Consider the following 13,833-nt stretch of genomic DNA (forward strand, 5'->3'; position numbering starts at 1 on the left):
TGTCCCCCATCAAACACCCCACTCTCACACACATACTGCACCGCATCAAACCCACTACCCTCACACTGTACCCCATCAAAGTCCCCATCATCACATACATACTGTACCCCATCAAACTCCCCATCATCACACTTATACTGTACCCCATCAAACACCCCACCCTCACACACACTGTACCCTATCAAACACCACACCCTCACACACACTACTCCCCATCAAGTTCCCCACCCTCACACACACTGTACCCTATCAAACTCCCCAACCTCACGCACACTGTACACTATCAAACACCCCAGCCTCACACACACAACCCCCCATCAAACTCCACACCGTCACATGCACTGTACCCCATCGAACACCCCACCCTCACAAAAAACCGTCCCACAATGAAATCCATACCCTCACACACATTGTAGCCCATTGAACTCCCCACCCTCACACACACATTGTACCATATCGAACTCCCCACCCACATACACAATATACCCCATCGCACCCTCCACCCTCGCACAGGCTGTACCCCAGCAAACCCCCCCACCCGCACACACTGTACCCCATCAAACCCCCCACCCTCACCACACTGTACCCCATCAAACCCCCACCCTCACACACACACTGTATCCCACCAAACTCCCCACCCTCACACAGACTGTACCCCGTAAAACCCCCCACCCTCACATACACTGTACCCCATTGAATCCCCCACCCTCACACACATTGTAGCCCATTGAACACCCCACCCTCACACACACTGTACCATATCGAACTCCTCACCCTCACACACACCGTACACCATTGAACTCCCCACTCTCACACACACTGCAACCCATTGAATCCCCCACCCTCACACACACTGTACCATATTGAACTCCCCACCTTCACACACCGTATACCAATGAACACCCCACCCTCACACACACCGTACCCCATCGAACTCCCCACCCTCACACACACTGTACCCCATTGAATCCCCCACCCTCACAAACACTGTACCCCTGAAACCTCCTACCCTCACACACTGTACCCCATCGAACTCCCCATCTTCACACACTGTACGCCATCAAACTCCCTACTCATACACACACTGTACCCCATGAAACACCCCACTCTTACAGACTGTACCCCATAAAACCCCCTACCCTCACACACACTGTACCCCATTGAATCCCCCACCCTCACACACACACTGTAACCCATCAAACCCCTACCCTCATACACACACTGAACCCCATCGAACTCCCCACCCTTACACACACTGTACCCCATCGAACTCCCCACCCTCATACACATTGTACCCCATCGAACACCCAACCCTCACACACTGTACCCTATCAAACACCCCACCCTCACACACACCGTACCCCATCGAACGCACCACCCTCACACACATTGTACCCCATCGAACTCCCCACCCTCACACACACTGTACCCCATCGAACCCCCCAGCATCACACACATTGTACCCCATCGAACCCCCCACCCTCACACACATTGTACCCCATCGAACTCCCCACCCTCACACACACTGTACCCCATCGAACCCCCCACCCTCACACACATTGTACCCCATCGAACTCCCCACCCTCACACACACTGTACCCCATCGAACCCCCCAGCATCACACACATTGTACCCCATCGAACCCCCCACCCTCACACACATTGCACCCCATCGAACTCCCCACCCTCACACACACTGTACCCCATCGAACCCCCCACCCTCACACACATTGTACCCCATCGAACCCCCCACCCTCACACACATTGTACCCCATTGAACTCCACACTCTCACACACACACTGTATCCCATCAAACTCCCCATCCTCACACACACTGGGCGGGATTCTCTCATTCGGCGGCAGAGTGTCCACGCCGTCGGAAACGTCGTCGCGTTTCACAACGGCGTGAATGGGCCGCTGGGAGAACCGATTCTGGCCCCTATGGGGGCCAGCACGGCGCTGGAGCGGTTCAGGCCGCTCCAGCCTCCCATCCCAGCGCGAACTGTGCATCGCGGGATCCGCGCATGCGCAGTGGTGCCGGCGGCAACACGCGCATGCACGGTGGCCTCCCTCAACGCGCCGGCCCCGATGCAACATGGCGCGGGCGTTCAGGGGCCGGCACAGAAGAAAATAGGCCCGGCGAGCGAGAGGCCGGCCCGCCGATCGGTGGGCCCCAATCGCGGGCCAGGCCACATCGGAGGGCCTCCGGGGTCGAAGCCCCCCCTCCCCCCACAGGCCGCCCCCCTACCCCGCGCGCAGAGTTCCCGCCGGCTGCGAACAGGTGTGGACGGCGCCGGCGAGACTTAGCCTTTTTAGAGCGGTCGCTCGGCCCATCCGGAGAATCGCGTGCCGGCGTCGGGGCGGCATGTCCCGGTTATGGGATTCTCCGGACCAGGCTGGGAGAATCCCGCCCACAGAACCCCATCGAACACCCCCACCCTCACACACACTGTACACACCCCCAAACTCCCCAGCCTCACACACACACTGTACCCCATCAAGCTCCCCACCCTCACACACACACTGTACCCCATCGAACTCTCCACTCTCACACACACTGTAACCCAAACTCCCCACTTTCCCACGCACACACTGTACTCATCGAACCGCCCACCCTCACACATACTGTGCCCCACCAACTCCCCACCCTCACACACACACACTGTACCCCATCAACTCCCCACCCTTACAGTCACTGTACCGCATCAAACTTCCTATCTACTCACACACACATGGTACCCTATCTAACTCCCAACCCTCACACACACACTGTACCCCACCAAGCTTCCCACCCTCACACTCATACTGTACCTTTTCAACCTCCTCACTCTCACATATGCATTTTACACCATCAAACCCCCCACCCTCACACACTGTACCCCATCAAACTCCCCACCCTCACACGCTCTACTCCATCAGGCTACCCACCCTCACACACTGTACCCCATCAAACTCCCCACCCTCACACACTGTACCCCATCAAACTCCCCACCCTCACACACTGTACCCCATCAAACTCCCCACCCTCACACGCTCTACTCCATCAGGCTACCCACCCTCACACACTGTACCCCATCAAACTCCCCACCCTCACTCACACTACTCCATTAGACTCCCCACCCTCACTCACACTACTCCATTAGACTCCCCACTCTCTCTCACACACACACTGGATCCTATCAAACTTCCCACCTTCTCACACACACACACATTTTATTCCATCCAACTTACCTTTCCAATTTATTACTCCATTCTTCGGCCTCTTTTCACCCATCCCAAAGTTCTGCTTCCGATTTCTGTCCCTCTCCTCTTCGTTACTACACTTTACCATTCCCTCCAGTGCTGTTCACTTCCTGCATTATTGCAGAATGGTGGTGAATAGATCGTTCTTTCCACATTCAGCTCAAACTTGAGCTTGCTGACAGCCTATTTCAATCAGAAAACATAGCCAGCGAGGGAAAGAGGAGAAGCTCTATGAGAGAGCCCCTCCTCAATGATGGGGAAACATGGATGTTGTTGCAAAAGACAATAATACCTTTTAACTCTGTTTCTCTCTCCACAGACGCTGCCAGACCTGATCGTTTATCTAGCATTTTCTGTTTTTATTTCAGATTTCCAGCATCTGCCGTATTTTATTTTTATTTGAGTGCAAAAGGCAAGTCTGTTCCGCCAATTACCAAGCAGGACAAATACAATCCGGCCGATTGCTGGCCCTTTAGTCTACTCTCAATCATCAACAAAGTGATGGTGGAAGGTGTCATTGGCAGTGCTGTCAATAGGCACTTATGGAACAATAATCTGCTTTCTGAAGCTCAATTTGGCTTCTGCCAGGATCTCTCGGTTCAAAGCTCCATCCTTTGGGCAAACATGGACAAAAGAGCTGAACTCCAGAGATGAGGTGAGAGTGACTGCCCGACATCAAGGTAGCATTTGACCGAGTGTGGCATCAAGGGACCCTACTAAAGTCAAGGGGAGCCATGATGGGCAGATGCAGGTGTTGGACTGGGGTGGGCACAGTAAGAAGTCTTACAACGCCAGATTAAAGTCCAACAGGTTTGTTTGGAGTCACTAGCTTTCGGAGCGCAGTGAGATTCAGCTGAAGGAGCTGTGCCCCGAAAGCTAGTGACTCCAAACAAACATAGAATTTACAGTGCAGAAGGAGGCCATTCGGCCCATCGAGTCTGCACTGGCTCTTGGAAAGAGCACCCTACACAAGCCCACACCGCCACCCCTATCCCCATAACCCAGTAACCCCACCCAACACTAAGGGCAATTTATCATGGCCAATCTACCTAACTTGCACATCTTTGGACTGTGGGAGGAAACCGAAGCACCCGGAGGAAACCCACGCACACACGGGGAGAATGTGCAGACTCCGCACAGGCAGTGACCCAAGTTGGGAATTGAACCTGGGATCCTGGAGCTGTGAAGCAATTGTGCTAACCACTGTGCTACCGTGCTGCCCTAAAAACCTGGTGGACCTTAACCTGGTGTTGTAAGACTTCTTACTGAAGTCAAGAGGAATAATTGGGGAGATTCTTCACTGGTTGGAGTTATACCTGGCACAAAGGAAATGGTTGTAGTTGTTGGAGGTCAATCATCTCAGCCCCAGCACACCACTGCAGGAATTCCTCAGGGGAGCATGCGAGGCCTAACCATCTTCAGCTCTTTCCTTAAGATCAGAAGTGAGGATGGCCTTCGCCCGTTTCAAGATCTGCTCTTTATTGAGAAATCTACGAAGACCGCCCGTGGTGGGTCCCCGGATTTCGGTTTCTGTCACAGTTACTGGTGGTCCCGGTCCACTCAGGAGAGTTAACAAAGACCCCCCTCCCCCACCAAAGTCCTGAACATCTTAAATTCTGTGGCATTTGTGCCTTCAATGCCCTCCGGTAGGCCAACAATGCGTAGACTTTGGCGCCTAGACGTGTTCTCTTAGTCTTCAATCTTTGCACTTAAATCCTTTTGGGTCTTCGCCATTAACAAAACCTCAGTCTCCGAAGAGGCAATCCGGTCACTATAATCTGAGACGCACGTCTTCCATCTCATGGAACCATTTGCCTTGTGCTGAACCATCCGCTGCTGTCCCCTCTCCAAGGTAATCCGCTTCCTCAATTGTTCTGGAAAGATCTTCCACGATCGACTGCCTTTGCTTATGAAACTTCCCCACAAGGAATTCCATCAGTTTCTCGAGAGCTCCGCTATGTTTTTTTCCCCCCTCACCACGAGGTACTGTCAAATCTGGTATGGAACTTTTATTAGTCTTCTGTCTGGTTTTAGCCCCCCTGCAGACGTCCCACACCGGGGGAGAGACTGGTAAATAAAAATTTGCTTCACTTTTTAAAACAATTACACCCATAAATCGGGTGGCAAGAGCCAAAAGTGTCTCGCTGAATGGGAGCCACCTTGTACGCAACTGCTTACCGCATCGCTGCCACCGGAAGTAATCTTAAATTTAAATTAAGGTAATTACAAGTGTCTGAAGATCGACTCTTAAGAAGAATCATACAGACTCAAAACGTTAACTCCGTTTCTCTCACGGCAAATGCTGCCAGACCTGCTGAGATTTTCCAGCATTTTATATTAGGCATGAAGACAGGGTTCGCTAAAATGGACGAGATAAATAAGTTAAAAGGTAAGACAAAAGTAGACTTGTAAGGAGATATTTTATAACTCTCAACAGAGATATAGTCCATTCAGGAATAAAGAATCTATCCGAAGGATACACAATTCATAGCTTATTAAGGAAGTTAAGAATGGTATTAAATTGAAAGAAAAGGCATAAAATACTATGAAAATTAGTAGTAGGCCAGAAGATTGGGAAATATTTAAAAGCCAGCAAAGGATAACTGAAAAAAAAAATCAAGATGGGGAAATTGGAGTATGAGCTAAATCTAGCAAGAAATATTAAAAGACAATGAAAGCTCCTACAAGTATATTAAAAGGAAGAGAGTAGCTAAAGTGAGCATTGAGGATGAGACTGCAAAAATAATAATGGGAAATGTCAGATGCTTTGAACAATGATTATATATCTTCATGCTAAGAAGACACAAAAATCACCCCAAGACTAGTAGAAAATCAAGAGGCAAATAGGGGAAAGAATATAAGACAATCACTACCGAAAAGATAATGGGAATACTAATAGGACATAAGGCTGACAGGTTCCCTGGTCTGACGGCCTGCATCCTAAGTGATTGCATTGGTTGTAATTTTCCAAAATTCACTCAATTCTGGAAAGGTCCCAGTGGATTGGAAAGCAGCAAAATTAACATCTCTATTTAGAAAGGAGTGTAGCCATGTAAAATGGCTGCGTTCCGATTAATCTGGCCAAAACCCAGTTTAAAACGGCTAACCCGAAAGACTGCTGGGAAAAGCAGCCAAGAAGACACAAGCAGGCAGCTGCAGACAGTTTTGCATATTTGGCTCTGGGAAGGTAGCCCAGATCGATACTCAGGGCTATCAACAGCCCATCAACCCAGGTATTCGCAGTTGCATTCAGGACTGTTTGCAGCCCATTTATTCAGACATCCACAGTTAAATCGGCTTTTCCCGGGAACAATTGCAACATATTAGCAATTGAATACCGGGCCAGACCTGTCGGCGCCTGCAGTGGCCGAAACAAAGACAGGTGAGCGACCACCCCCCGATCGAGGATTCGCCTCACCATTGGACACATCGACCCCAGAGATTGGGGACAGATCCAATCACTTGGGACTCAGGGTCAAGGGCCGCCCCGGGAGGCGGGAAGCCCCTGGGCCCTATAAAAGTAAAGGTCCAAGTTCAGATCTCTCTCTCTCTCCTCTTCGCCTGCTCGAGACCTTCGCAAGACCAGCCGCCGGCAATAGTAAGTTTGAATCCAGCGATCGCTATCTGGTAGAGACATCTAGCCACCGACCTGTAGCAGCCTTTTGAATCCCGCGGGCCCGATTTGATTGGACAAGCCATTCGTTTCCCTGACCTGGTGGGCTCTTCTTAAGTTAAGTATTGGCCAGTAGTGATAGGTTTTATTATATAGATAGTAGTATTAGAGTATTAATATTGCTTGTTGTATATAATAAATGACCGTTGTTTTAATCCTTACTAAGCGGTGTGCTGTGTTATTAATCATAACCTGAACTTGAACCACGTGACGGTATCAGAAAGATACCTGGCGACTCATGAGCAAAGGTGACGTAAACAGAGCAAATAGACTAAAGCTAAAAAGAGCAACAGGAGAAAGACAGAAAGCAGGAAATATAGGCAAGTCTGCCTAACATCTGTCATTGGGAAAATGCCAGAATCCATTATGAAGGATATAGTAGCAGGACATTTAGAAAATCACAATATAATCAGGCAGAGTAAATACCGTTTTGTGAAAGGGAAACTATTTTTGACAAACCTATTAGAGTTCTTTAAGGATGTAACAGGGCAAAAAAGGGGATACGATAGTTGGAGTGTATTTGATTCTCAAAAGGCATTCAATAATGTGCCACATAAGAGGTGCCACACAAGATAGTTAGCATGGATGGAGAGCTGGCTAATTAACAGGAAACAGTCAGGATAAATGGGTCATTTTCAGTTTGGAAAACTGTAACTACTGGAGTGCCCAGAGGTCAGTACTGGGTCCCAACTATTTACAATCTAAATTGATCACTGTATTGTTGCTAGATTTGCTGCTGATATGAAGATAGTAAGTAGTCTTGCAACACCAGGTTAAAGTCCAACAGGTTTCTTTGGAATCACTAGCTTTCGGAGCGTAGCTCCTTCATCAGCTGGTTAGGTAGGTTACACCTCTGGCAAGACATACCAGATCATCGACATGGATACCACCTTTACACGTGAGAACACCATCCACCAGGTACACGGTACATACTCGTGCGACTCGGCTAACGTTGTCTACCTCATACGCTGCAGGAAAGGATGTCCCGAGGCGTGGTACATTGGCGAGTCCATGCAGACGCTGCAACAATGGATGCACGGTCATTGCGCGACAATCGCCAGGCAGGAATGTTCCCTTCCAGTCAGGGAACACTTCAGCAGTCAAGGGCGTTCAGCCTCTGATCTTCGGTTAAGTGTTCTCCAAGGCGGCCTTCAGGACGGACAACAACGCAGAATCGCTGAGCAGAAACTGATAGCCAAGTTCCGCAAGCATGAGTACGGCCTCAACCGGGACCTTGGATTCATGTCTCACTACATTTAACCCTTCACCATCTGGCTTGAGCTTGCAAAATCCGACCAACTGTCCTGGCTTGAGACAATTCACACCTCTTTAACCTGTGATTATCCCTCTCTCCAGTCGTACCGTCTGGACCTGCGGAGACTTAATTACCTGCAAAGACTCGCAAATTCAAAGTATCATCTTGCATCCTTGACTTTGTCTTAATATGCTGTGTTTGTGTAACCTTTTTTTAAAATTTGGAGTACCCAATCTTTTTTCCAATTAAGGGGCAATTTAGTGTGGCCAATCCAGCTAGCCTGCATATCTTTGGGTTGTGGGGGTGAGACCCACTGTAGCCAGTTAAAATGGCTAACTCCCGATTTAAAATGGCTAACTCCCGATTTAAAATGGCTAACTCCCGATTTAAAATGGCGAACGGCAAAGGCTGATGAGAAAGTCAGCCAACAGGACACAAACGAGCAGCTGCAGGTTGAGTGTGTGTTTACCTCTGGAAAGGCCAGACAAGATCGATACCGGCAACCATCAGCATAACAAAACACCAGCCATCTGCATATTAATGAGCAATCCCCGGGAACAATGAGCAACATTTAGAAACATAAAGCCAAACCAGACTCTTTGGCGCCAGCAGAAGCCTACACAATAGGAGGTGAACGACCACCTCAGGACCGCCCATCGATCAGGGAACCGCTCCAGCATTGATGAAAATCGAACCAAGTGATTGGGACAAAGTCCAATCACTTGGAACCAGGTACAGGGTCCGCCCCGAAAGGCGGGAAGCCCCTGGGGACTATAAGAATTAAGCCTAAGTTCAAATCGTTCTTCTTGACCGGGTCACTCAGCAACGCGAACCAACCCTTGACAGTGACCAGTCCAGCCATCGCTGATATCTAGTAAGTCTTACTTCAACGCTCGCTACGAGATAGGCGCTCCTAGCTACCAATCTGTACCAACTTCGAATCCCGCAGGCTCAGAACCCGAACGAAAGGCCATTTGTTTCCCTGACCTGGTGGGCCAGTTCCAAGTTAAGTATTGGCCTGTTAGCTGGAGAAGTAGCTTAGACGTAGAATCTGTGCATGAGTAGTGATTACTGTGTATAATAAATGTGCTTTGATTTAAATCTTACTGAGCGGTGTATTGGGTTATTGATCATTACACGGACTTGAACCTCGTGGCGGTATCATAAAGATACCTGGCGACTCAAGAGCAAAGGTGATAAAACAGAGCAATTAAACTAAGGCAAAAGTTAGCAACACCACACAGACACGGGGAGTATGTGCAAACTCCACATGGACAGTGATCGGAGCCGGGATCGAACCCGGGTCCTCTGTGCCATGACATAGCAGTGCTAACCACTGCGCCACCGTGCTGCCCTTGTGTTTGTGTAACCTGCCTCTTCACTTACCTGACGAAGGAGCTAAGCTCCAAAAGCTTTTGATTCCAAAAACCCTGTTGGACTTTAAACTGGTGTTGTAAGACGTCTTACTGTGCCCACCCCAGTCCAATGCTAGCATCTCCACATATGAAGATAGCTAAGGAAGCAAGTTGTGAGGAGGATATAAAGAATCTACAATGGAATATAGATAGACGAGTGGGTAAACATTTAGCAGATGGAGTATAGTGCAGGAAAATGTGAAATTGTTCATGTTAGCAGGACGAATAGAGAAACAAAATATTATTAAATAAAGAAAGACTGCAGAATGCGATGGTGCTGCGGGATCTGGGTGTCCTGGTACAGGAATCACAGAAGGTTAGCATACAGGTATAGCAAGTAATTAGGAAAGCAAACTAAATGTTGGTCTTTATTGCCAGGGTTATGAAATATAAATGTAGGAAGTGTGGTGACTCAAGGCAATATCAGGTTTGATGTCAGTAAGGAAGAACAATGGCTTTATTGGCAACTAACAAGGGTAACATATCCAGGAACAGAGTCTCGACACAGGTCTTCACATTCTGGCTCCCGGGTTTAGTCTCACCGGGCCCCTCACATTTTCCCCATTGGTTAGGGTTCACGTATTCCTGCAGGTTAGCCCCGAGCCAGTCACATGGACCATGAGAGCACGCTTCTTAAAGGCCCTCCCCATTAAGTCACGCAATAACATATTTATAAATAAGCTATATACAGTTACTATATACAGTATAAGAGCTGAGGAATACAAAGGAAGAGAATCCAAAACAGTCCATCACAATGTTAACCTGTCAGGGGATTTTCTGGGTCTCATAGACTGCCTTAATTCCCCCAACCAGCTCCTCCAAATTGGAGGTATCCACGTCATCATCCTTGGCAGAATGTCTCTGAGAGTCAAACAAACCCACCGGGTTATTCCATTCTCTTGCTCCTTCCTGGGTTATCAACAGGATCTCCTCCAGGCCCTGGATTCCCTCTGTTCTGGCTCCACCACAGGAGCATTGATGCTGCCTGCTGGCTCCAACTATTTTGAGATTGGGGTTGTGGTCCCCCAGCTTCCCGTGTGGTCAATGTGTTTCCGCACTGTCCTGCCATACGAGTCGGAGCCTGACTTGGACACAATTCAGCCAGGTAGCCATAGTGGGCCTGAGACAAAGTTTCTGCTGAGGACCTCCAACCACTTTGAATGGATATTGACCAAAATGAGGAACATTCTGACCAGCGAAGTCCACATGTACCCTTGTCCATGGACAGCCAGGCCATGGTCGGCTGCAGGTGGCAGAACACTAACTGTAACTACGAGTGAGCATTTTCATTTTGTTTGGCCTGGATGGGCGCTATGCAATTCTTGAAACAAGGGCTCTCGGGCTGGGGGTGGTAGTACCACTCGGCATTCCCAGAATATGACTCCATCCTCATAACTGAGTTTGTCCTTCCGAGTAAGGTATGGTCGTAATTGGTCAGATTAATCGTGGTGCCGCCTGGTTAAGATAATACGTTTCACTTTGGTCAGGACTGGGTTCCATTGTGCCCAATTCTTAATGTGACCAGACAAAACTGTCAGTGTCCAAAAAGTTCAACTAATTCACTTTTAAACACAGAAATATCATGCCAATGATCATTAAAAGTAGTGAATTGTAATATGGGATTGCACAAATGTTCTTTTAACACCATTAAGTAAGTGTGATTATTCGCCATTAAGTCCTTCTACTCGTGTGAGCCTGAACAAGCGGGTATGAATTGCGTATTGAGAAGCAGTTTCCCTGTCCAATAAATATTGATACCAGCATTAAGACTTCATGAAAGATGATTTAACAAAGAACATGCTAGTGGGTCATTACATTAAAGGGAATTGAACACACCAGATCCATACTTATAGCGCACAGTTTAAAGCTAATGTCACTGGGAATCAGGATAAATCCGTGAAGAAAAGGAACTGGAATTCTACCAGAGGAAGGTTAGGACTTTATGGCTGAAATTAGTGTCAAAGGTGCTGAGTAGAGTTCCTGGTAAATTTGTGAGATCTATCTTTGTTGTATCTGCTGTTTAAAGTACAATTAATAGTTTATATTAAACATTTACTTCCTCAGGAAACTAAGGAAATGCAGCATGTTCACATTGCCTCTTACTGGTTTAGCTCAGTGGGCTAGATAGCTGGTTTGTGATGCAGAACAAGACCAGCAGCACGGGTTCAATTCCCCTACCAGTTTACCCGAACAGGCGCCGGAATGTGGCGACTAGGAGCTTGTCACAGTAACTTCATACTTGTGACAATAAAAGGTTATTGTTATTACTACTACTTTTTACAGGTGCACCATAGACAGCAGCCTATGTGGCTGCAATACAGCCTGCTATGGCAACTGCTCGGGCCAAGACCATAAAAAACTACAGAGTCATGAACACAGCCTAGTCCATCACATGAACCGCCTCCCATCCATTAACTCTGTCTACACCTCCCGCTGCCTTGGGAAAGCGGGCAGCATAATCAAAGACCCCTCCCACCCAGGTTATTCTCTCTTCCAACCTCTTCCATCGGGCAGAAGATACAAAAGTCTGAGAACATGCACTAACAGATTCAGAAACAGCGTCTCCTCCGCTGTTACCAGACTCCTGAATGAACTGAACTGATCTCTCTACGCATCTTCTCTACTGTCGTAGCACTACACTCTTTAAGCTTCACCCGATGCCTGTGTCGATGTATTTACAATGTGTATTTATCATATGTCCTATGTTTTTCATGTATGGAACTATCTGCCTGGACTGTACGCAGGAGAATACTTTTCACTGTACCTCGGAACACGTGACAATAAATCTAAATCTAAATTTGCCCACTAATTCATGTTTAATTTATGTTGATTTTGGTTTAATTATTGAAGTAAAAGTTACAAATGTGAAATCTTGTCCATTGGTTTTTCTTTGGGGCCATTCGGTAAATTTGGTTTCTTTGTTTCCTGGTCTCTACAGGAATGGTAACATGTCACGATAGTGACGCAGATCGGGTGCGGTGTCAGTGCTTGAAATTCTTCGGAGTGCCGCTTTCCCTACTGCACACTGAAAACCCAGTCCCTCATCTCTTTGTGACTAACATCCACCTGAACCAAATATCAGTAACAAACTCAGAAATCCCTGGATCATAGTTACAGGGAATGTTTCTCCCTTGGTTTGTTAATATGCTGTTTATATATAACAGGGAAACACTTCAAAAATTTACAACCATTAATAAAATGACAGTGCATATTAAAACACTCATCAGAAATCATTTTTACTTGAAATGGCCAGTGCAACATATCAGCACCAACATGTGAGGTATTCAAATGCTTCACTCTAACAGTATAACTTATCATATTGCACCATTAGTAATGACAGAGTCTCCATCTGTGGTTACATTTCGGCATCCCAATGAATCATCAAAACTAGAAATAGAAACAAGCTCCCTGACAAATGATCAAAGTATGAATGAGGGGTGAAATTCTCCTTTTAATGGAAAATGAGATTGACTCAATCTTTAACATCAGCCACTAATGAATTTATACCCTCAGAAAGTACGGACGCAATTTGCCGGCCTTGTCGCACCCGACTTGGAGATTCAACCGAATCTTGCGAGATGTCACAATCTGGATCACGTCCACGCTGGGCAAGATCCAGATCAGCATATTTAAATGAGCCTAATATGGACCAGTTGAAATGGCATATGGGGTGTCTCCCAGGCAATTAGAGATCCTCGGGGTGGTCAGGGCAGTGTGGTACCCTGGCACTCCTGCTGGCACCTGAGCACCTTTGCGCTGCCAGCCTGGCACCTTGGCAGTACCACCATTGCACCTGGCAGTGCCAACTGGGCACCCTGGCATTACCAGGGTGCCTGGCTGTCAGGGGAAATGCAAGGGTGACAGGCTAGCAGTGTCAAGGTGCCCAGGTGTCAGCAGGAGTGCCATAGGTCAGGCCCAGGGGTGCCTTACCCATAAGAGTGGTGGTAAGGAGGAGCACGAGGAACCGGGAGGAGGTAAGTCGGGTGAAGTGGCGGGGGTCCGGAAGATGCGATGAGGAGGGTCGAAAGATCGGGGCTGCCTTACAAATGGCGCACCGATCAGTGAGTAGGCTTCCTGCACTGGTGAGTTGAACTCACCAGTGCAGGAAATAACTAAAGTGTGGCTTCGACTGGGCATTCCTCTCTGAGGCCAAAACAAATGACAAAGTGCCATTGAATAGCGGGGTCTTTTTTGGCGCTGAGAAACATTCCGTTAAACACGCCCATAACCCAAGTCTGAAATGTTTTT

General features: G+C 48.0%; 1 long non-coding RNA gene across 1 annotated transcript in view; it reads right to left on the reverse strand.

Moving 5' to 3' along the window:
* Positions 1–13,833, reverse strand: part of LOC140388139 (uncharacterized) — a 34,497-nt gene that overhangs the window by 9,245 nt on the left and 11,419 nt on the right. The window contains exon 2 of the long non-coding RNA XR_011934107.1: positions 3,231–3,352. This is a non-coding gene — a long non-coding RNA (uncharacterized lncRNA). The remainder of the gene's footprint in view (positions 1–3,230; positions 3,353–13,833) is intronic.

The sequence above is a fragment of the Scyliorhinus torazame genome, chromosome 13, assembly GCF_047496885.1.
Source record: "Scyliorhinus torazame isolate Kashiwa2021f chromosome 13, sScyTor2.1, whole genome shotgun sequence".
Classification (NCBI taxonomy): domain Eukaryota; kingdom Metazoa; phylum Chordata; class Chondrichthyes; order Carcharhiniformes; family Scyliorhinidae; genus Scyliorhinus; species Scyliorhinus torazame.